Genomic DNA, 22,132 nt, shown 5'->3' on the forward strand with positions numbered 1-22,132 from the left:
TTCCAAATGACGTGTATAACACTATAAAGGGTTACAAACAAGCAATCTACCACCAAACCATTTTCACCCTTTTTCAAACAAGAAAATCCTCACACACTTCAAATCTGTTGTATGATGCATTAAGCATTTGCATGTTGACAGAGTAGTACTGGATTTCCATTAAAATATATCAACACTATGCAAAAATGTTCCCTGGGAAAGCAAAGGGTTAAAACCTCCATTATAGTTGCCTCAAAGAAATAGTAGCAAGCAACTTGGCAAAATATTCACCAAGTTTCCTGCATTCAAAGTCATTACACTTTTCCCCTTCGGACAGGGTCACTATGTCCTGCCAATTCATGAGCTCCCAAAAATAAACTAGTTGAGTAACTAAAGATGTCAATAGATTTTCACATTCCCTCCATGCACCCAAACTGTATGGCTCAGATGGTTACTAGTAAACACCCAGGCATCCTACACTTAATCTAGAGCACTTTCCCAGGCAAATTCTGTCACAATAACTCAGTTATATACTGGAATACCCTTCCACCTCCAAACTATACCTTTCTCTCACAAATCAAGTCACTCAGAAAGAACTGTCATCTTAAAATACTTTTTAGCACACAGCAAAATTGAGTAGTTCTGTTCATCTTCACAATAAAAAAACCCTAACCCACAGTACAGCAGCTGACAGATGTATAACCACCTGGGGAAAATGCCCTGGAACCATGCTACAAGGGAGAAAGTTGATGTACCACTTTGGTTTCTTCCATCTTTGACCTTTTCGATGACACTGACAAAGTTACCCAACTGAGAAACAGGAAAGTATGAAATAACTGCATAAGAGCTAGACTGAAATACCCTAAGGGCACAGAGATGATAATTCTGTTCTCTGACAACCTGATTTAAAAGTCGAGTAGGTAACCTGGCTAGGAAAACTCTACTCAATCTGCTCCACACAGAAACTGGTGCCACATTTCTACAGTGCAATCCAGAGGCCTCAGTTCTACATCTCAGATTTCTAGAACAAACATGAAGGGATAAAGCATCTTGCAGAAAACCAGAAGTAAGCATTTTAATCAGGATGTCCAGTCAAAAAGGCCCATAGAGGATGCATCATATAGGCAAATATGTATCTGCATCTGAATGAAGAAAGTTGCTATTCTAAGGCTTAAGTGCCTCTATCTGCTAGAGGTCCACAGCACTGGCTCTTTCTAAAGAGAGTGCCAATAACTATTTCTGAACAACAAAGCCAGCTCCTCCTCAAACACAATAGGTGTGAGAGGGTGTGACCTCCTGTACAAAGCCTGCTGACAACACTCACCCAGCCATGGAGATGCAAATTCAGACTCACAAATCACACCGTACCCTAACGGAGCCCCCTTCAATCAGCTTCCCTGGGTGGGGCAACATCTCCATTCCCACTCTTGACATTGTGCCACCACTTGTTAGGTCAGAGTGCAGTTTGGTAGCCTCTTCGTTGAAGGTAATTACGTCACCTTAAAATGAGGATGACAACAAGGCACAAACAACGTAAATTACATGTCGGCAGTCAGATTGCAAGAAAGAGAGAAGGCTGGAAACAGTTTGTTGTATGTCCCATGGCACCAGAAAACACTTCCTGTATAGCGTTCTGTCACCTTCTCTTTCAAGTCTGTCTTTGGTCTTAGTTGTCCCATTGTGGTGGGTTGACCCTGGCTGGAGGCCAGGTGCCCACCAGAGTCATTCTATCACTCCCCTCCTTAACTAGACAGGGGAGAAAAGGTATAGCGAAAAGCTTGCAGGTTGAGATAAGGACAGGGAGAGATCACTCACTAATTATCGTCACGAGCAAAACAGACTGAACTTAGAGAGGAAATTCATCTAATTCATTACCAAACAAAACAGAGTAGACGAATGAGAAATAAAATCAAATCTTAAAATACCTCCCCCCACCCCTCCCATCTTCCCGGCCTCAACTTCACTCCCGGCTTCAACCTCCAACCCCCCTCAGCAGCACAGGGGGACGGGGAATGGGGGTTACGGTCAGTTGATGGCATGTTGTTTCTGCTGCTTCTTCATCCTCAGGGGGAGGACTCCTCTCATCGTTCCCCTGCTCCCGCATGGAGTCCCTCTCACGGGAGACAGTCCTTCACGAACTTCTCCAACATGGGTCTCTCCCATGGAGTGCAGACCTTCAGGAACAAACTGCTCCAGCATGGGGTCCCCCACGGGGTCACAAGTCCTGCCAGCAAACCTGCTCTGGCATGGGCTCCTCTCTCCACGGGTCCACAGGTCCTGCCAGGAGCTTGCTCCAGCGCGGGCTTCCCACGGGGTCACAGCCTCCTTCAGGTGCCTCCACCTGCTCCAGCATGGGGTCCTCCACGGGCCACAGGTGGAATCTCTACACCCCCTCATCCTTCCTCCATGGGCTGCAGGGGGACAGCCTGCCTCACCATGGTCTTCTCCATGGGCTGCAGGGGGATCTTTGCTCTGGCACCAGGAGCACCTCCTCCCCCTCCTTCTGCACTGACCTTGGTGTCTGCAGAGTTTCTTACATCTTCTCACTCCTCTCTCTGGCTGCAAAAAGCTCTACTTGGTTGGGGTTTTTTCCCTTCTTAAATATGTTATCACAGAGGTGCTGATTGGCTTGGCCTTGGCCAGCAGCCGGCTGGCATTGGCTCTATCAGACACAGGGGAAGCTTCTAGGAGCTTCTCACAGAAGCCACCCCTGTAGACACCCCCCCCCCCCCCCGCTACCAAAACCTTGCCACGCAAACCCAACATACCCGTAGTAGTCTGATGGTTCGTAAATCTAAGTGTGGACTTATATATTAAATGCAGGAAACTCCATGACTGGAAGACCTACTGGTCTTCTGGGTCAGGGCAAAGAGCAAGACTTCCTCCAAGCTCTAGGTACATGCTCCTTGCTGCTGACCATTTTAGTTTCAGTATAAGCAGCTTGTTGTGTCTATGTATGTAAAAGGCTCAGTGAAATCATAAATGCAAACACTTTCTCTCCCAGAATATTAACACCAGTTTACTTGGAGATAGAACATTAAAAGCACTTCAGAATAATAAAAGAGATTAAGAGCAAGATTTTACTTAAGATTTTTAAAGGCTAAACAAAGCCATTGACTTCTTCATAAGAGTATGAATGTGAATTCTTAAACATTTTAACCCAACTAATATGTTGGAAAGCTCCCCCCAACTGCAATTTCTAGGCTGTATTCCTGCAAACAGACCTCCATGAGAACTGCTGCTACTGAGTCACAGCATTGCAACCTCCGTTGGCATATCAGATTCTCAAATTTGCTTTTGACAAAAGGGACACCTACAGATAGATCACTCAGACCTCTAAAGGTCTAAGTGTAACCTCCATTTCTGTTACGTATCATTCAAACTAAAACAGTAAAAACCTGCAGTAAAATCATATTGGCTCATAATATGAAAGAAACATAGTAAACAAACATAGTAAAACATATACCACGTAGCCTGAGAATTACAGAGCAGGTGCAGTCTTTGTTAATGCTCAGGATGTGAAGAGCAGAAGCAAGCCATCTTATGCAGATCTGAATTGTTCTCACAAATCCTCTTCAGTAGATTTCTGCTCACATTTTTGACAAGAGATTGTAGAAAACAAGATTATTTTTTTTGTTTAAGGAAAGTTACCTTTCTGTATTAGACATCAAAGAGTTGCTGCAAACACCAGTGCCATCTCTGCTCTTTAGCTAACGCGTGAACCAGCCCAAATACCAAATTTTCTTGTTTGCTTTCTGTCATCAGTCCTTGAAGTATGTTATTACAGTAGTAGACGGACTGAAGCCAGTGTTTACAATTCGAGATCCAAATCCAAGTATAGTTTAAATACCAATACATTTCATAAAGGAAGCATTAAAAGCTTCTAAATCTAAGTACCTTCCTACCTGGGCACCTTTCTATTTTATGTGTGCCTACATGAGAATGTATGTTTGGAGTTGTCTTTTAAAAACAAGTTTTGCACTTTGATCTAAAATTTAGTCTAACAAGCATCAACAGTAACTTCAGAATACTATAACAACAGAATATTACTGGTCAGGATTGGAACAGATTATTGATTTAGATTTATCACCACTGGGGAAGAAAAACAAAACAAAACACTTCTGTTTAAAAAAAAATCGTAAAAGTCAATTCCCTGCCAGCCAAATATATAGTCAGCACAAAAGCAGCAGCACCTTGCCAACATGGCTGTTTTAACATCAACCCCAAGTATCAAATACACTGTCCCTTTAACTAGATATCCAAGTACAGGTGGTCAAGCAATTGTTGATGTTGACAAGTACTTGGGCCACTGCCTTTGGTCTCATACTTGCCCAATGATACCTCTGACGGAGGTGCCTTGTGGAAAAATCCATAAACTCATTAAAAAGCAGCAGTGCAACCTGAAGTCCAGTGAAAAGTCTCTAACCTTACTCTATCACCCTTGTGTTGGAGAAATGCCTTGCTTCTTTATGACCAGCCTGCCCAAGTTTGTCTCCTGTGCTTTGCAATTTAACAAATAGATTCTTATGTCATTCTTAGACAAACAAACAAAACCCTGCATCTTGGTATACATGTGTGCACAGGCAGGCTAGCTCATTTTAAAATGCCAGGAGAGATTACCTGAATCTTCCAGTGTGCAATTTGCATCAAGAGTAATTATTATTTAAGAGCTCTTCCAGCTATAAAGAAAAACTTTAAAAATCAAGGATTCAAATCTGCATTTTATTTCTTTTGCTAACAAAGCTCTCTGTATTTTAATTTCCTCTGTAAAGGTAAGGTAACCAGGTTTATTCTTACTGCAAATGAAAAACCTCAGATAGGCTTTTTCATTTTTTTAAAGAAAAAATATCAGCATTGACTGCAATGAAGCTTCTTGCGAGGCAGCCCATTACTCACCATTAACAGATGTAAAACCTAAGCAAAGCATGATGCACACCAAACTTCCTGGGTTTTTAATACCTCAATACTTCACATGTTTATTCTTTGCATCTCAAATTCAAAATGAAAATGAATTGTTTATAAGGAGTTCCACATTCTTCTTTTCATATTCTTAGGCAATAAAAGAGCATTTTTATTACAGAACAAATTATAAAAAAAGTTACAGTACTTTTTCTATAGAAAGAAATAGTAGCAATAGCAAAATAAATCAGCTAGTACCATACCTGAAATATTTCACTTTTACCAAAGAGCAGCATTTAAAAAAAACCCAAAACAGTCAAAGTAGTTCTCATACTTCAACAGGAAAGAAGAAATGTCTTAAATGTATATTGCATTTTTGCATGTATTTAAAAAATCATGGTAACAAAGACTACTTCAATACTGAAATTAAATCAGAAAAAAATTAAGCTCATGATAAAATGCAACATTTTGCACAATTATTTACTTGCAATAGCACCCTTTATGTGCTAAAGGCTTCCCAAATATTCAAGGGGGCAGCTTAAACTCTTAATAATAAGAATGCCCAACGGTACAGTAGTACATTTTAATTCCTAGCTTTCGTTTACAGTACATTAATTTACTTCTCCCCAGACATCTCAACATCTCTTAAAACATCTTCATTTAAACAACTACTGTTGTAGACAAACTATGTGATTTACTCATGATATATACTTTAAAAAATATTTTTTTCCCAAAAAATTGGAGAAGATAATAGCTTTCCAATAAAAATCCAAATAAATTTATAATTTCAATTCAATATAATAAAGATTATAGTATAAATATTTCCAATATTTATCATGTCTCATACAGGATAACATCTAGAGCTTATCAAAAAGATTTAAGAGAATAATTCAATTCAGAATTATTTAAGTCACAAAGTCAAACTAAACCATAGGGGCAGTCAGATTTCCCTGCCAGTTTCAAACACACAAGTCTTTAACATCCTAAACTGTCATCATCGGAATCTCCTAAAGCAATCAGGATGCCTTACAGCTGTGGCTCATTCTCCTCTCACCAGGAATTTAGCAGTACTGGGATTTTGTTCTCAAATGGTGTAAAAAAAAAAAACAAATTCAAAATAGGAAAATACTTTGCTAAATTCTTCTCCACCCAAGTGTAGTAATTTCCTACAAACACAGCTAACTCTTTTCAGGAAGTGCTTGAAAGAATGAACAATACATTATGTAGGAAGAAATAAAGCCTGAAAATAAGACAGTTTAATGGTAAACAATTCAGTAAAATCCCAAGAGTATTTTTAACATATGGCACTTTGGTTTACTTTACTTTTCAACGTGTCTAAAGGTGACTTATTCAGGATCAAGGAACTGAACAGTTAAGGATATTATGAAACTGTAAGAATAATTGACTTGCATTACTATAGAACTAAACAATAACGTAATTTATGACAGATTACTGAAAGACAGATGCAGGAGTTCAAAAGGAGATTCTCAAGGCATCATAAGTGTACACAAATGTAGCAGATAAGGCCACACCTAAGCATTTGAAATCACGCATCATCCCCAAGCAACCTGGGATCCAAACAGAAATGTACTTTTACCCTATGAACTATACAATAACAGGGCAATTTTAAGATTATGTAGACTTCTGGAACTAGTTTCAACTTTTGGCTTCATCGCAATGCACACTACAGACAAACAACACACACTGCAGCAGGCCTACTGCCCTACAACATGGAGCTTCAGAGAACAGATTCTAGTTTACCCTTGCTGAAGGGTTGCAGCCGATATGGTAGCTGGAAATCAACCACACAACACTGTACCACAACCAGACTGCAAAGCTAAACCAGTATTTCAAAAAGTCTTCTTAGTTAAAAGCCCTTGATAAAAAAAACACCAAAAAACCACCACCAACAATTCTTGCAGTCACAATTCATGCATGTTCTGGTCACTATAGCTCTAGAAATACCAAAAGCAACATTATTAAAATCAGTAAATTAAGATAAAACCTAAAATTTAGCATGATATTCAAGCTTGAAATAATAGTACAATCAAACCAAAAAAAAATCCTTCAAGAAGTTTTTTTTAAAAATAAACAAAACTTATCAAACATTACACTAGCACCACAAAAAAAGGAAACATTGTTCTCTGGGTAACTGAGTTACAAGATGAGAAACTTAAGGGTGTATAACAGAATAATGTGTGTACACATAAATATACATACATGTTTAATTTGCCTTCCCAAAATAAATTAAAAGAGAATATACCAATATGTATTATTACATTGTTATCCCTCCTATTAGTAAGGCATGATGGGGAAAGCCAAGCAACTGAGAACCAATTTTCATGTGAGAAGATAATATACAGCAAAGAAGAAATAAAATGTGAATACTGACTTCCGCTTCCTATCTCTTTACATCCCAACACTGAACATCTAATGAATCAGTAACAAATTTAGTAAAAAAAGATATCAGAACCATTTTTGTTTACTACTTCAGTCATTAATAGCATTTAAGTCGTTTCAATCTTCATCAATACTTAAGTCAAACTATGTAGAACTTTAAAATTAATTTTCAAAAACTAAAAACAAAGGAGATAGCGTTATTCCATGTTTTGCTGTAGGCCTTTCAAGTTGCCTTAAAACAAAACAAACAAAACAAACCCCAAAAACCAAAAACCTACTGAACACTGCCACCCTTCCAAATCTAGCTTTTCCCAGTTTTTAACTTCCTGATCAACACCAGCTGTCAATGCAACAAGAGGCATTATAATTTACTTGTACATAAAAAGAACATCTATTTTTAAGAGATAGAGATTTCAAAGAATACCTGTACATCTTCCATACTATATATAGATTAAAAAATTATATTAATTCAGGCCTGTTGATCAGGTGGCTGTAAGTTGCACCAAACATGATAAGAAGTATCAACACAGCCAGAAAAGCAAAAAATTAATTACCAAGATTTACCTCTGCATCCTCATTCGATCAGTTGCTCCTGAATACCTGAATCTTGGCTGCATTCAAAATGCATACATTCACATTTTTCCCCAGCATCAAGACTATACTTTTTTCTTTGTATTTTTCACTACAGCTGATCAGCAGAGCACTCGAGAAGGGCTACAGTTGGAGACCATTCAGAAACAGAAGTTGTGCAAAACCTCGTGAAGTGCTTATTGAGCAGCCTCACACTGGAAACACATGCCATTTGTTCACTGGGAGCTGCTATAGCTGCCAAGGAGCTTCCACGTGGAATGCAAGTTGCTGGCATGCAGCTACAAAAATTTAAATTATTACTTGAGCAACCACCTCCTTCAGGGACCTACATATTGCATGACAAAGATTTCTTGGTTTGAATGCTCAAATCACACTAAAAGGAACATGTGATTTGAAGCACGAACAACTCCCGTCTGACTGATAGCTCTGTGCCACACTATTCCAATTATTAGGGGAGGTCCTAACGAGGGTATTTCCTTGAATTAGCAGTACACCCCTCCTATTTACAAATTGCTCAGTGACAAGTCCTTCTATTTGGAGTTGACTCATGAGCCTTGGCTTGCCTGTGCCAGAATTTGCTAGCTTTTTTGGACATGTGTTGCAAAACCTCACCCCCCCCACCCCCATTTCCTATGATGAACAGTCAAAGAAAAGTGGTTTGTTTCTCCCTTTGTGTCACTTAGAATATAACTAACTGCACTGCAGACAATACGCATGTTTACTACATTTCATTTTAGCATAAACTGTAATTTACTGCAACCAATACTAAGATTTTATGCAATGCCTCAGAAAATAAAGAAAAAAGATCAGATTTTTTTTAAAGAAAAGGTAAAACAACAAAACCAAATCAGCTCTTATCCCTAACACAAGTCCCTTCAACACCTTCATTCCATAATTTGATCAGTAGGTTAAAAAAGTGGCTGCTAAATGTTTACCTGAGCTTGAGGGAAAACTAGGTAATTTTCTTGAGTAGAAACTCCTTGAGAATTGCTAAGCATATAGAAACCCCATCCACCTTTGGAAACAGGATCACAGGCTAGACAGACTCCCATTCTGATTCATGGCAGTCACACACACACAGACACGCTGCTGCTACCGCCACCACCAAGGTGGCCATTTCCAAAGAAAGGCTGTAGGTCCTCCATCAGGGGCAACTTAAGGGATTGCCATGGCAGCTTGACAGAATAGCGTCATGGGAGGGATGCCAGGCTTGAAAATATCTCCTGCAGTTCTGCAGCTACCACTTACAGCTGACAATAGGAGTGAAAATGCAAAAGCATAAATTAACATCTGGAACGAGTACGTTGGCTCTCAAAAGGCTTGCAACCATGCTACAGCCCTCATCATTTTGTATCACCGCTACTCTCAAGGACCTGGATGGGTTAAAGGCTAGCAGGATTACGCCTCCCTTTTGCTAATATGCAAACAAATGTATGTCTATGACTAATTCCACTGACTACCACAGGGCGACTCATGGACATGAAAGTTACCTACTCCTTTGTATACAAGCCTGAAGAACTCTGGCCTAAAACATTTTCTCCCACCACACAGGCTATGAAAAGCAAAAGACTTAGCATAAGGAATGACTACGTTGTATTACTATCATAAATGATTCAAAGAATCTTTAAGTACTGTTTCTGTTTTTTCCCCAGAAGTATTTTTGACATTAAAATACCTAGCATAACATAGATTTACAAGTCAGTCAAGACATGAAGGACAATTCAAAGAAAAATCTACAAACAGAACATCACAGTAATGCACAGATTAACATATCTTTACTTTGTATTAAAATAAAATGCTTCAACGAACTTACAGAAGGATCTTACTATAAAAGTAAGTTTATCAAGTGACAGGCCTAGTGTTGTGGTTCATTAGCCACTTGCAAAAAAAAAAACAAACCAAAAAAACCAAACTTCTTCAGCACATCACTACATTCTTCATTAACAAAGCCACATGCATTTTACATGAAGCATTTAGTTGACAGCCTGAGGAAACTACCAGTAATAAGGTGATCAGCGTGTTCAACTAAAATAATATGTTCTAGTTGAACACCAAGAAATTTTAAAGCAGCTTTCCATTTTTATAGTACTTTCCATCACAGTGCTCAAAACACTTTACAAGCCTTCATGGCATTAAAACATCAGCAATGACAGTTAAAAATAACATTTCTAGAAAATTGCCTCTAATCTTAGATAGGCCAATTTCCCAGTACTGGATCTGAAATCGTTTGGATCTATTATTTCATGAATTCCAAGTAATTCCAAAACTAAACCGATAAAAATTACAGGTAACCAGCATCTCTGAAAAACAAATCCTATGTACCTTAAGCTGCATCCAGAAGAACTTTGGCATAATTTTGATGGTCTTTCAAAGTCTTCGAGACTTGCTAATACAGTGTCAATGGCACACTCTCAATGCCTTGGTCCTATCCCTCAGCCAACACTGCCTGCAAGATCACCAAGCAAGATGCAACTCCAATTGAAGTTGAAACAGCGTGTTTAAAACACATGCCTAGTTTAGCATTCCTTTCAGCCTCTTATTTTTCGTGGCCCGACACAGAAACTCTCCCCAATGCTCTTCTCTCCAAGTAAGCTAGCTGAACTGCAGTTTAGTTCAGCCAATTTTAACACAGGCATTTTTCTCCACACAAGCAATTAGACCAGAGCAAGAACTACACTAAACCTGCAGGACTGATAGCAAACCTGACTGATTTTCACCTGCAGCGTTATCACTTTTGAAACATGAACTCACCGATTCAACGAGCTTTCAATTTCTTCTGTGATTTCAGAGACTACTGGTGGTGTTTCTGCTGAGTACTTCACATCTGTGACTTCTACGATCAGCCTCACTCCACTTCTCCTCCCCCCCTCCCCGAATTCTTCGATGAAGTCAAAGAGGAATGTGGCAGTTCAATGCAGAATACATTCTCTTTTTAGCATTTGCAATGCAAAACTAGGTTTTGTTAGCTACAGAAATCTTGCACAATAGCCTGTGTATACGTATTCGTTCCAACAATGCTGTCCTATGCAATCACTCTAATTACACACAGTCATAAAGCTGCTGCTATTGCTGCTTAGAACTGCAGTCTCGCCCTCTAAACAACCTAATATCAGTCTCCGCATTAGGACATTTCTTTTCTCTCTTCCCCTCCCTTAACTGCTTGCTCCAGTATAGACGGCCTTTACACTGCACTCAAAACACGTAGTCAGGCCGAAATCAAATTATTTTGGGCATTATGAAAAAAGAAACTATCCGTTTTAAAGAGGATGCCAGGTAAATGTCTGTTGAGCAAAGAGACTATTTCTTTAATTCTGCAGCCTGCAACCACACAAGACTTTACAAACCAAAAATAAATCCTGCTTACGCCTGTTAAAAAAAACCCGTAAGTATTACATAAGACTCGCACATACGTGCGTGGGTGTATTGTCAGTTTTCACTGGTAAACTGCAAAAAAATCAGTCCTTTACAGTCGCTGCCAGAGAAAGAACCGTACATTTGAGAGCACAGGATTTTCAGAAATTATCTAATAAATTCCCGCCCCCTCCACCGCGTAAATCTCAGCAGAGAAATCCAACCCTTGCAAGCCGAGCCTGACTGCGCGTTACGGCGCGGCTGAAGCGCGGCGTGCTCCCCCGCAGCGCCCGCAGGCCGCGGCACACGCGGACCTGCCCCAGCTCCAGCACGCAGCAAGCACAGAGAAAAGCCGAAAACAAAATCCCCCACACCAACCAAAAACCCCCCCCCCCCCCCCAAAAAAAAATACCATCCGCAGGCAGCTCACCCGCACACAGATACATCCTTACTGCGCTGCTGCAGACAAGCAGCAGTCAAGTAACCCCTCTGGAGCCCTCGTAACGATTCACGGCAAAGCAGGAGGAAATAGTTCAGCAGCCGAGCCTGGCCCCCCGCAGCAGGCGGGCCGGGAGTGCCGCTGCCCCGGCCCCGGCCCCGCGGGACTGCGCGGCCCAGGCGCGTAGCCAGCCGCCCCCGTCACCTCCACAGGTACTTTTCCTCCTCATCCTGCACCCAGCACCCACAAAAAAAACCCTACACCTCCCCCCCTCCAAAACAAAAAAGCCCCAGGAAAGACACCCCCTCTCCAAAATGGCAGGAAAACGGAAGCAAATCGTGCGGAAAAAGAAAAATAAACCCGCGGAAAAGGAGAGGAAAAAAAAACCAACGTGCTTGCTCACCTGCAAAGCGAGGCACGGCTGCCGTGGTGGGCGCCCGCAGAGGGACGCGGAGCGGCAATTACCAAACGCGGGGGGGGGGAAAGGAGGGGGATTAAAAAAAAAAAAAAAGCCAAACTTTGTTTCTTTCTCTCCGGGACTCAGGGAAAGCGTCACTTCCTAGTGCGGTAAGCGGGGAGGCTCCCGGGCCCGGGCTCCTCAACTCCTCCTCCCGCCTTCCTCCTCCTCCTCCTCCTCCTCCCCCCCGCAGCCGCAGCGAGCAGCCCCGCCGCGGCGCAGCTCCCCGCCGATCCTCAGCGTCTCCTCCTGGCACCGGCCTGGCGCCCCTGCCCTTTTTCACAGATCTTGGCTTGACCTTCTGTGCTTGGCTTTGGCTGCTGTTTGCAGGGAAGGAGGGGAAATCCCCAACGAGTAAGGGGCGGGGAGAGTGTTTGCAGCACTGATTTGGAAGCCAAGCTCTGCAAAATCCTGCCCTGTTCAACACCTGGCAAAGCTCGCCGGTTTGATGCCCCGAGTTCAGCCAGCCTCCCCGGTGCGATCAGGCTTCGTCGCCCTTCGCTCTAAAGCAAAACAAACTAAAAGCTTTTTGTTTTTTAAGGAAACGCTTGTGCCAGAGGAAACCACGGGTTTCTTTTTCCTCTTTTTGGTCCCTTTTTTCACTGTTTTTTTTCCTAAAAAAAAAAAGTGGAAAAACAGGGACGGGAGAAAGGATTTGTATTAGCTACAAATCCTCAGGTCATCTCTATACTGTTGGCCGTTTTACCAAACAGCTGTAATTACTTTCACAAGAAAACTGAAATTTACTTTCACAACAACACATACTGCTGAGGTTTCTAAAAATGTTCGGCTCATCTACTGGAATATGGCTTCCTCTGTTGCCTTGGTCTGAGAATAAAAAACACAGTGTGCAGGCAAACGCAGGCACGCTGCTGCTCTGAAGGCAGGAAACAGAGAAGCTGCTTCGTCATTGCTCCCCCTGTAGACCACTCTACTACTCGAGTTTGTTAGCAATCAATGAAACTTTCAGAATATAGAATAACATGTAGACAGCGTTCACGGATTAGACTCTCATTCAGGGAAACATGCCAAGCACATGAAAACGCCAAACGTTTTTCCCCAACATGCACAGAGCTGCGCGTTTACTTTCATCCAGGCTTAGATCATTCAGTGCACACAGCAGCATAGTTGGGTTTGTTGTTTTGTTGGGGTTTTTTTCAGACCAGAAGGGCAGTTTCCTGCTAGCATGTATTGCTTTATAAAGTGAAATACAGAAGTAATTTTTGCACTGCTCACTCTAGTCTGGATTTCTTTCACAATAGTTCCTGGCTTCTATGCAGAAATTCCTACCAGGGAAGCTCAAGATGTGTGGAAACAGGAGCCCAGGGAAGTGACTTACCTATGACTACAGAACGTATCTGATGCACAACCAGGTTTCTCTGATGAGTCCCAGGTCAGTAGTCTAATCACCACACCCAATCTTTTCCTGTCACTGTGCAGAGAATAACAGTGAGACACATAGAGGTGAAGAGCAAAATAGTAGCCACAGGTACTACTGGTAAAGTTGTTGGGTTTTTTTTCTTTCATAACCAAAGGTATCATTTGATGCAACACCATCTTAATAGGACATTCAAAGAAAACTCTTCCAGAGTACCATTAATACATTTGCTATTCTAAACTCCTGATTAGACAGGAGCAATAGGTCAATAATTATTAAAATCAATACAGATAGAACATTCACAGCTGTTCACAAATTAGCTAATATGTAAAGCAAGCTGAAATAATTGAACGTACAATGACTAAAACTGAAGTCAAAGGCATACAAACCGTAAGTTTAATTTGCCCTAATAAAAGACTGAAAAGACAGATTCCATAAACTGGAGTTATTTCCTTCTCTGTTATAAGATGTTACATGTGCCTCCCATGAAGCACATCAGATATTGATAAGATTTAAATTGCTTATCTCAACTTTCATTGGAAAAAAAAAAAGACAAAACCTCTTCTATGACTGTAAATCACATTGTAACAGCAAAGTGTAGCTCTTCCTTCCAGCCAGAATAAACACATGTTGTAGTTCACCTGTTTGGAGTTTGGGAAGCAAAATGATGAGCAGCATCTCATGTTTCACAATACATAATCACGTAAAAGCAGCAGACAATGGCAGAAATGTCAGCATCTGGCTACAGAAGCTAAAATTGCACAGACGGGGGAGTATGCTTTCTACCCTTGTCTAGGAGATATTTTAATTTTGTATTTTGATAGTCGTCTCCTAAATAATGTATAAGGTAGATAGGAATCCTTCTTTACTGAGCCAAAGACAACATAGTTACCACAAGGACAAAGCTGAAACACACTGTAAGGTGTAAAAATCTATAAGAAAGGATGGTGGTACTTCCTAAACATACCAAATGTGGTAAGAACAAAACCAGGCAAGCCTGTAGGTACACCAATCAGTTTATAGATCTGAAACAGAAGCAGCACACTTCAAAGATACCATGACATAAGGAATGTTTCTAGAGCTGTATACTACTGTTTATCTTACTGAGCAATAAACAGTTTTATGAAGTGCTCTGTAAAGATTTTGCCACTATGCGCTCTTCAATTGTTTCTCTGTTCCTCATGTTACGTAGTCCTTACATGTCCTCCAGAACTAGCCATCACAATTTTCTTCCTTGCAGTAGCAGCTTTTGCTACACTTTTTTTTCCCCCCTCCTTTTCTCAGCACAATCTGAGACTGCATGCAGGCTACACCTCCATCAGCTTTACAGTAACAAAATTTAATACTCATATATTCCCTATTACATCATTATTTTATTACTACATTGAAGAAGGAGATTGGAAGGTTTCCTAGCTATCACCATTAAAAAAAAATCTTAGGTTCCTTTGGCTTGTACAGACACATCTTGTGCTGTAACAACATTGACTCATATCATTAATAAACTGGATTGCACTGAGTCAGAATTTGAATTAAAGACTATGCTTTGCATACTTACGTTTGCAGAGCTGGGAAATACTCTCAGTAGGTGGCACTCTTTTCACCAAGTCAGAGTAGAGCCAATGCCCCATCTTTTTCCTAGGTGTCACGAGTTTAACTACTGCTCCAGCATTATGGGAGACAATATGGAGCTATTAGTTCTCCCTGAAATTAAGTATAAAATGAAGGCCTTAATCACTATAGCTAGTAAGAAAATAATTACATCCTTTGTAATAGAAGTTTCAGATTCCAATAAGCCTAAAACTTCCATCTCATAATCACACTGAAATTTCCTCTAAAATTTCCACTGGATGTGATATTTTTCTTCAAAAATGAATGACAGCATACAACAGTAATGAATAGCTGCAGTGTTTATCCCACAAATATATTCAATGCTTGAGGGCAGGGCTGCCTCTAGACAAGCTAGAGAATGGACTGAAAGGAACCACATGAAGTTCAACACAGACTAATGCAAAGCCCTGCACTTGGGCTGGACTAACCTTTTGCCATTGCACAGGCTGGGACTGACAGGCCATTCAGTGGCACTGAATAAGATCTGGCGGTCCTGGTGGACAGTGGGGTAACCACCAGTCAGCAGTGAAGTCTAACAGCATCCTGGGCTGTATAAAGAAAAGCAAAGCGATATCAAGGGAAATTATTATTTCTCTTTACTCAGCATTTGTTAGTCTGCATCTGGAATACTATGTCCAGTTTTAGGCACCCCAGTACAAGAAAGATGTTGATAAACTTGAGCCTGTAGAAAGCCAAGATAGTCAGGGGCTGGACCAGACATCCTGCAAGGAGAGTCTGAGGGAAACTGGGCTTGTATAGTGTGGAGAGGAGAACAGGTAGGAGACACTTAATACCACCCTTCCAGTAGCTACAAGACTAGATCTTACCTACAAGAGAAGGCAAAGCCAGGCTCTTTATTGAGGTGCACTGTGGGAGAAAGACAATGGTCATGAACTGAAACAGTGGCTGTTCCAACCAGCTAGTGAGGATAGTGAAGCAATGCAACAAGTTGCCACAAGAGGCTGTGGAATTTCCTTTCTTTAAAGTTTTAAATACCTAAGAAAGCCCTGACTACCTGACAAAAAAAGTCCTGAGAAACATGGTCTGAACTCAGTGCTGACCCTGCTTTGAGCAGGTTGAACTCGTGACCTTCCAAAATCCCCTCCAACCTAAGTGATTCTATAATTCAAGAAGCAAATCACCTTATCTCACATAAGAGGAGGCTTAATTAAATTATACTAAAATAATTTGAAAAAATCTTATAGGAAATACAAGTGATTGTATGTGTTTCAGGTTGGTTGGGCTTTTGTTTTGAGGTTGTGAATTTAGAAGACCATCAGCATAAATACAAAGAAACTCATTCCGTCGTAGTCAGCATTTTTCAGCTGCATTATCGCAGGCCAAAATACTTATAAAAAAGATTTTTTTCTTTTTATACAAGATTAATTACTCCTTACTACAGAGAAATTTGAATTTCCCCAATATCAATGTCTGTCTCCCATCTTTGTCAGAATTAAAATGAAATACATTTAAAATATTATTCGAGGGTACAACTCCTTTTGGGAAACTTGATGCAGTCAGATACAACGTTTGGAAAGAAGGGTGTTGCCTTTTTAAAGAGTTTGCAAAAAGAAAAAAAAGATCTTGTATATTTGTTTTACTCTTCATATCTCGTTTTAAAATTAAAACAATGAGTTTGCTTTACTCACTTGAGCAAGAATCAGCTTCTTTGATCAGCTTAGGGAAAAATACATGTGTTTATTTATAGACCGTGTGTGTGTCAATACATACATATACACACATACACAAACTGTCATGAACTGGCTCCCTGAGAACCAGGATGAGACCTTGTAACATGAGAGAAAGGGAGGGACACTGTGGTTTAGAGAAGAAACCACATGTAAAAAAAGTTATTCACATTGGTTAAACACTACTGAAAGAAGCTCAGACACCATGGTGAAAAAAACAGTGTAAGAATCTATGAAGTACCAAATTGTATGGCATGCTGAAAACCAGGACTGCTGAAGCTTTCTTCCTAATTTTGCTAGGTTGTATAGCCTTAAACACACTTTGCAGTCCTTTCAGCATTTAATATCACTTCTCCCAGAATTCCACATTCTTTGTTTGTTTGTTTTACAAACAATAGTCTGTGGTAACATTATTCATTGTTTATAATTGAGGAAAAAACAACATTTGGAGAAGCTAAGCAGTGAGCTGAAGGCCACTGGGAGGTTCAATAGCTGAGCTTTGATTAACTCCAAATGCTCAAGTCCACATGGAAATTCATCTGTCACACTACACTTTTTCTGTATTTTAGGATCTCAGTCTACAGTCTGTACTAAAATACAGCATGCCCCCTGATCTAAGTGTCACTAATTTAAACATACAATTATAGAACACCAAATGTTTCATGCTGCTCAATTGACTGAACAGTGGCACAAGTCCCTCTGAAAATTAGGTTCAAATTACCTTAAGTAGGATGATCTTTTAAAAAATTAAACAACACCTAAAATAAGACAATTTTCAAAAAGCTGGCTGTAAACTGCCTCTGATTATTTCTTAAATAATTAGAGACATATTCATACCTACTGTGTGAGAAGAACCGTTAGAAAAGGGACTAATAAATATATGTAGTATTTATTTTAGAACTCTGAAAATGTTCTGAAAAAAGCACTGTAAATTCATTAGCTCTATGAATTATTATTATTAATATACATACCTTGGAAAAAGTGAGTAGACTAATAGCTGTCAGCAAGGTGAACAAAACTTCAGACCAGTAGAAGTACTCCTGAAAAATATGGCATGCAACAAGTATATATGTCATTTCCAAAACCTTGAAGTTTTGGAAGTTTGCAGACATGCTTTCAGAAGCACTTACATCAATTCCTGCACCATATTGGTTTCACAGTGAATGCTTTACAAAATATGAGAGTAGTTCTACAGTTTCTCTGAAACTCCCATGTAAAACTGTCTAGAAACCAAATGGGTGGATTTTCTTTTTGGTAATAGATACTCTGATTAAGACTTAAGTGGATGACTGTCGGGGAGCATCAAGGGCTGGGGCCCCAAGGGCCTGAGGTCTGGAGCCAAGGAAATTCTCAAGGCTGGCAGGGGAGGGCCTCACCAGCTGGGGCTGGTCCCACTACCCCCAGTGAGGAAGCAGGGCAGGCCAGGGGGGCAGCCCCAAACCCAGGGCATCAGGCACCTCCATGGGGATGAGGCAGGGCTGAAGTTAAGCTGGGAAGACAAGTTCACAGGTCAGCATCAGGTTTTAGGCACCTGCACGGCTGTGATGCAGCTGCAATGTAGCTCAGGCAGGACCACATGCAAGAGCCTCAGCTTAAAGCAGCTCCCAAGCAAATATGGCAGAAGCCCCCACTGAGGCTTGTTTTTGCAAGTAACTTCTTTTGCAAGTAAGACTTCTTCTATCTCTTTTTTTTTCCCCCCAAGACAACCAGCTGTGCTTTAAGTTGGCTTTGAGCCCAGGCAGAGAAACCCCCTAGAAGCACTCAGAGTCTCAACAACAACAAATGAACAAGAAAAAGAACTATTGAGAGCATTTACTGCAGAGTAATATTCACAGCTTGATTGAATTTAGTGTAATAACAGAAAGACTGGAATTTGAAATGATGAGCTAGAATATTTCTCTGTCTTTAGATAACATTAATGCTACATACTAGGAATTATTTTTACAGACAACAATCTAGGTGGTTCCTTTAATAGTCTGAGTAGACCAATTTCTTACTGAAGTACAGACTAATTAATGAATTCGATCATTAGTCTATTTAATACCCTAAAGTGCTTTTGTTCAATTTATATTTAATTTTCACATACATTATATTCCTCACAGGTACATCAATATGAAGGCAATGCTCTCTCTTTCTCCTTTGTATGGAAAATGCAATCAACATTCAGCTCTAAGATTGTTTATCTGGACTAAGAGATTCTCATTTATGCAGGAAGTCACAGGTTGTATAACACCTGAATAGTTCCTACACTATCCGGCCCACCAGCAGCAACTGTCAGATCAGAAGAAGAATGATGTAATATTTCCTTATGTTCCACTGTTTGTCTCAGCTACTGACTAGAACTAATGACAACTGGAATAAACCAGCAATCCTGAGGTCTTTTTCTAAGAATATCTTTGCACACATGCCTTCCCAGCAGCACTGAATAGAGAAAACAGAAATGCAACTTACAGGAGTCCTTAGTATTTCTGTTCTTTCAAATGTGTCATCTGAAATGTAATGTTTTTTTCAAATTACGCAACTGCTAATGCAATTGGAAATTTAAATTTTCAATGGTTTATGGTGGGGAAAAAAAAGCTTTCAGTTCCTTACTGCATTTTTTTAAAAAAAGTATTTCTGCTGTCAAATATCATTAAAAATAGTATCCCTTGCTGGAAAAAAATACATTCAATCTACCCACTGCACACACAAAAAAATCCCCAAATAATGGAGAAACTCAGGCAGAGATGATAATTTTCTGATAGGTTTACAGAAATATAACAGTTCATGCCCACAAAAATAAGATTACTTGCACTACTGACATCAAGAAACTACTCATGGCATATAAATATCTGCCGGATTTGGTGCCTTGTTCAATATTTCTATTATGTATAGTTTTATGTACAATTTGTATATATCTATGTATATATATACACACATAGATATAGAAGAGCATCTTTAAAGTTGTCTCTTATAGAGAACATCAACTAGGAACTCCTTCTGAGCTTCAGTAGCTGATATATTACAAGTAGCAATCTCAAAGCCCATTTCAAATCATTTGACACTGACAATCATTCAAAGAGCTTTCAGCCCAAACAGGTTTTACTGACAATGACTCAGTACGATTGCGATTAAATTGAAACATATGCAGTATAAATCTGGGGGGGGGGGTGGGTGGGAATCAAAAAGCAAGCATTTGCTAACATCAGGCTCCATAGGTAGCCTATGGTACTCTGTCTCTTGGGGACTCATTCCTATTTAATCCCATAAATAAATTATAGAAGGGGACGGGGATATGAATCAATCACAATGGGAGACACCAATATGTATAAATAAGATATGGCAGGCACGTACCAAATACAAAGGATAATCTGGAACCACATAATTATGCACCTTGATGACCTTATCTGTCCCTCTACTCCTTAATCTTTCTTTACTGACACTGCATGCTTGCCTATGCTGGCAGTTTGCACTGGTGCAAAGCAGGTTGCAGAGCTTTGTCTGTCATCACCGTTACACGGCAGTGTAATTCGTGAATTGCTGTGCAGTTTTTATTCTTCTCGGATTCATGGGAGAATTCATCATCATATTGATTTTCATGCTTGGACTCCAGAAGTATTTTGGCAGTCCTCCAAGCTGCCTTCCAATGCCAATTTGTGTCCTATCCCAATCAGCTGCTCTGTTAATCTCTGTGATCTCTAAACAGTCCTTAATTCTGTTATAAAGTACATAGCATGTTTGATAATACAGAAAATTAATTCAGTTCCTCTCTGTATGTTTATTGGTACAAATGTCATTATGGAATTTCCCTTTTTTCCTTTTTTTTCAAGTAGAAACTTGGCAATTTTTTTACTTGTCAATGGGAACCTTCAAAAAGCTTGTGTTCAAAGTACAATGTACAACTAGAGCTATTTTGCAATATCTACATAGGGCATAAAATGCAATTTCAAAGTGCCTAGCTAGAATGTGGTATTCCAAGGCAGGAATGCTTCCCAAATATGGATATGGTTATATTATTATATTGTCCACTGAGCATTTGAATTACCAGAAATACACTAATAATGCTCAACAGAAACACATACCTTCATGGCTGTCACAACATCGCTAGCCTGAAGAAAATGGGGAGCAGCAATTCCAATAGGCAGGAATGATGTCTTATCAACACATCTCAGACATTTTGCATGTCCTCTTAAAACCTCTCCTTTCCTACAAATTAAACAGGATCTTTCCTCCCTTGCAAATGCATGCTCCTCCCTTATCTTCCTCCTTCCCCCCACTCCTGCAGAATCTTCTCTAGCTCCTTGAAGCCACAGTGGAATGAGAAAGCAAAGGAAATGAGCTCAAGGAGGCTAATGTAACTGAGATCTATACTAGAAAAGACACAGGAATACACATGATCTACAAAGGCAACAACAGAAAAGGTATTCAAATACCAAGCAAGATCACTTGCTCTAGCATTATCTATGTGCTGGATTTACTATAGACTGTTTATAGGTACTTTAAGTTAGTTTCTTTGCTCTTTCCTCACATTTATGAGAGATGCATCCTCCCATATCACTACTGCCTCAAGCAATACAAAAGCAATCAGTCTTGGCTTCAGCAACATCTCCTCCCCACAAAAAAATGCTCTGAATACACTTATCTTGTCTTCATGGTGCCACTATCAAGAAACAGCAGAAATCCACCACGCCCAAGGCAGAGAATAGCAAATCCACTGTCCACTAGTAATCACTGTGGAATCATGACATTGGGCTTTATAGATCAAAGTACATCAGAGAAACGACGGAGAAAACTTACCCCTTCTAGAGCCTCTCGAGAATGGGAAGTGGTTCAGGAAATCTGCACCCAAAAACTGCAAGGGGAAAACTAGCCTTATTTAGAATAACAACAAAACAAAAAAAAAAAAAAAACAACCAACAAAAAACCACAACCAAAACAAACAAACCAGGAAAAAACCCCAACAAACAAAACACAGACAACCCTCAAGCCTCCTCTTATCATGAAATGAACTATGAAAGTAAGGAAAAAGTTATCAAGTTATAGGATCATCATTATTAACATCCACACTACTGAGAAAACAAATGTTACTGCTGTTTACTATCAGGTGACTCCAACAGTTTGTTTTGTTGGTTTTTTTTTTTTTTTTTCCTTTTTTCAAAAGATTAGTGGAAGCTCTTGAAAGATGAAGATTGGCTAAGAAGCAGAAGACATTATCAGAGGTTCAAAGCTACACAGAGGACAAGAGAAAGGACTTCCAAACAACAAAACACTGTCACAATTCACTGCAAAAGACAACTTCGTAATTGCAGAGTGGAGCTTTGCTGCGCAGGAGGCACACAGAGAAATCAACAGGGACATACAAA

The 22,132-nt window shown here is 40.0% G+C and overlaps 1 protein-coding gene and 3 long non-coding RNA genes across 9 annotated transcripts in view; 1 reads left to right on the plus strand and 3 right to left on the minus strand.

Moving 5' to 3' along the window:
• Positions 1 to 12,250, minus strand: part of MIDEAS (mitotic deacetylase associated SANT domain protein) — a 186,019-nt gene extending 173,769 nt beyond the window's left edge. For 3 of the 6 annotated variants that reach the window (XR_012835706.1, XM_075754330.1, XM_075754329.1), the window contains exon 1: positions 12,063 to 12,250. The gene's annotated coding sequence lies outside the window, so the exon portion shown is untranslated. Of the gene's footprint in view, positions 1 to 10,191; positions 10,534 to 10,620; positions 11,396 to 12,062 lie in introns of those variants that run through there. The other 3 variants (XM_075754332.1, XM_075754331.1, XM_075754334.1) reach the window with 2 other exon arrangements.
• Positions 1,956 to 5,184, minus strand: LOC142601919 (uncharacterized). The gene is made up of 3 exons (XR_012835492.1): positions 4,030 to 5,184; positions 2,154 to 3,979; positions 1,956 to 2,108 (listed from the first exon to the last, which is right to left on the minus strand). It is a non-coding gene; the product is annotated as an uncharacterized LOC142601919 (long non-coding RNA).
• LOC142602057 (uncharacterized) lies at positions 11,840 to 19,159 on the plus strand. Its single transcript, XR_012835708.1, has 3 exons — positions 11,840 to 11,871; positions 13,379 to 13,509; positions 18,893 to 19,159. It is a non-coding gene; the product is annotated as an uncharacterized LOC142602057 (long non-coding RNA).
• Positions 13,981 to 21,619, minus strand: LOC142602056 (uncharacterized). The gene is made up of 5 exons (XR_012835707.1): positions 21,567 to 21,619; positions 17,762 to 17,830; positions 15,531 to 15,650; positions 15,050 to 15,195; positions 13,981 to 14,135 (listed from the first exon to the last, which is right to left on the minus strand). It is a non-coding gene; the product is annotated as an uncharacterized LOC142602056 (long non-coding RNA).
• Between the last annotated feature and the right edge of the window lie 513 nt (positions 21,620 to 22,132).

Source organism: Balearica regulorum, chromosome 5 (genome assembly GCF_011004875.1).
Source record: "Balearica regulorum gibbericeps isolate bBalReg1 chromosome 5, bBalReg1.pri, whole genome shotgun sequence".
Lineage (NCBI taxonomy): Eukaryota > Metazoa > Chordata > Aves > Gruiformes > Gruidae > Balearica > Balearica regulorum.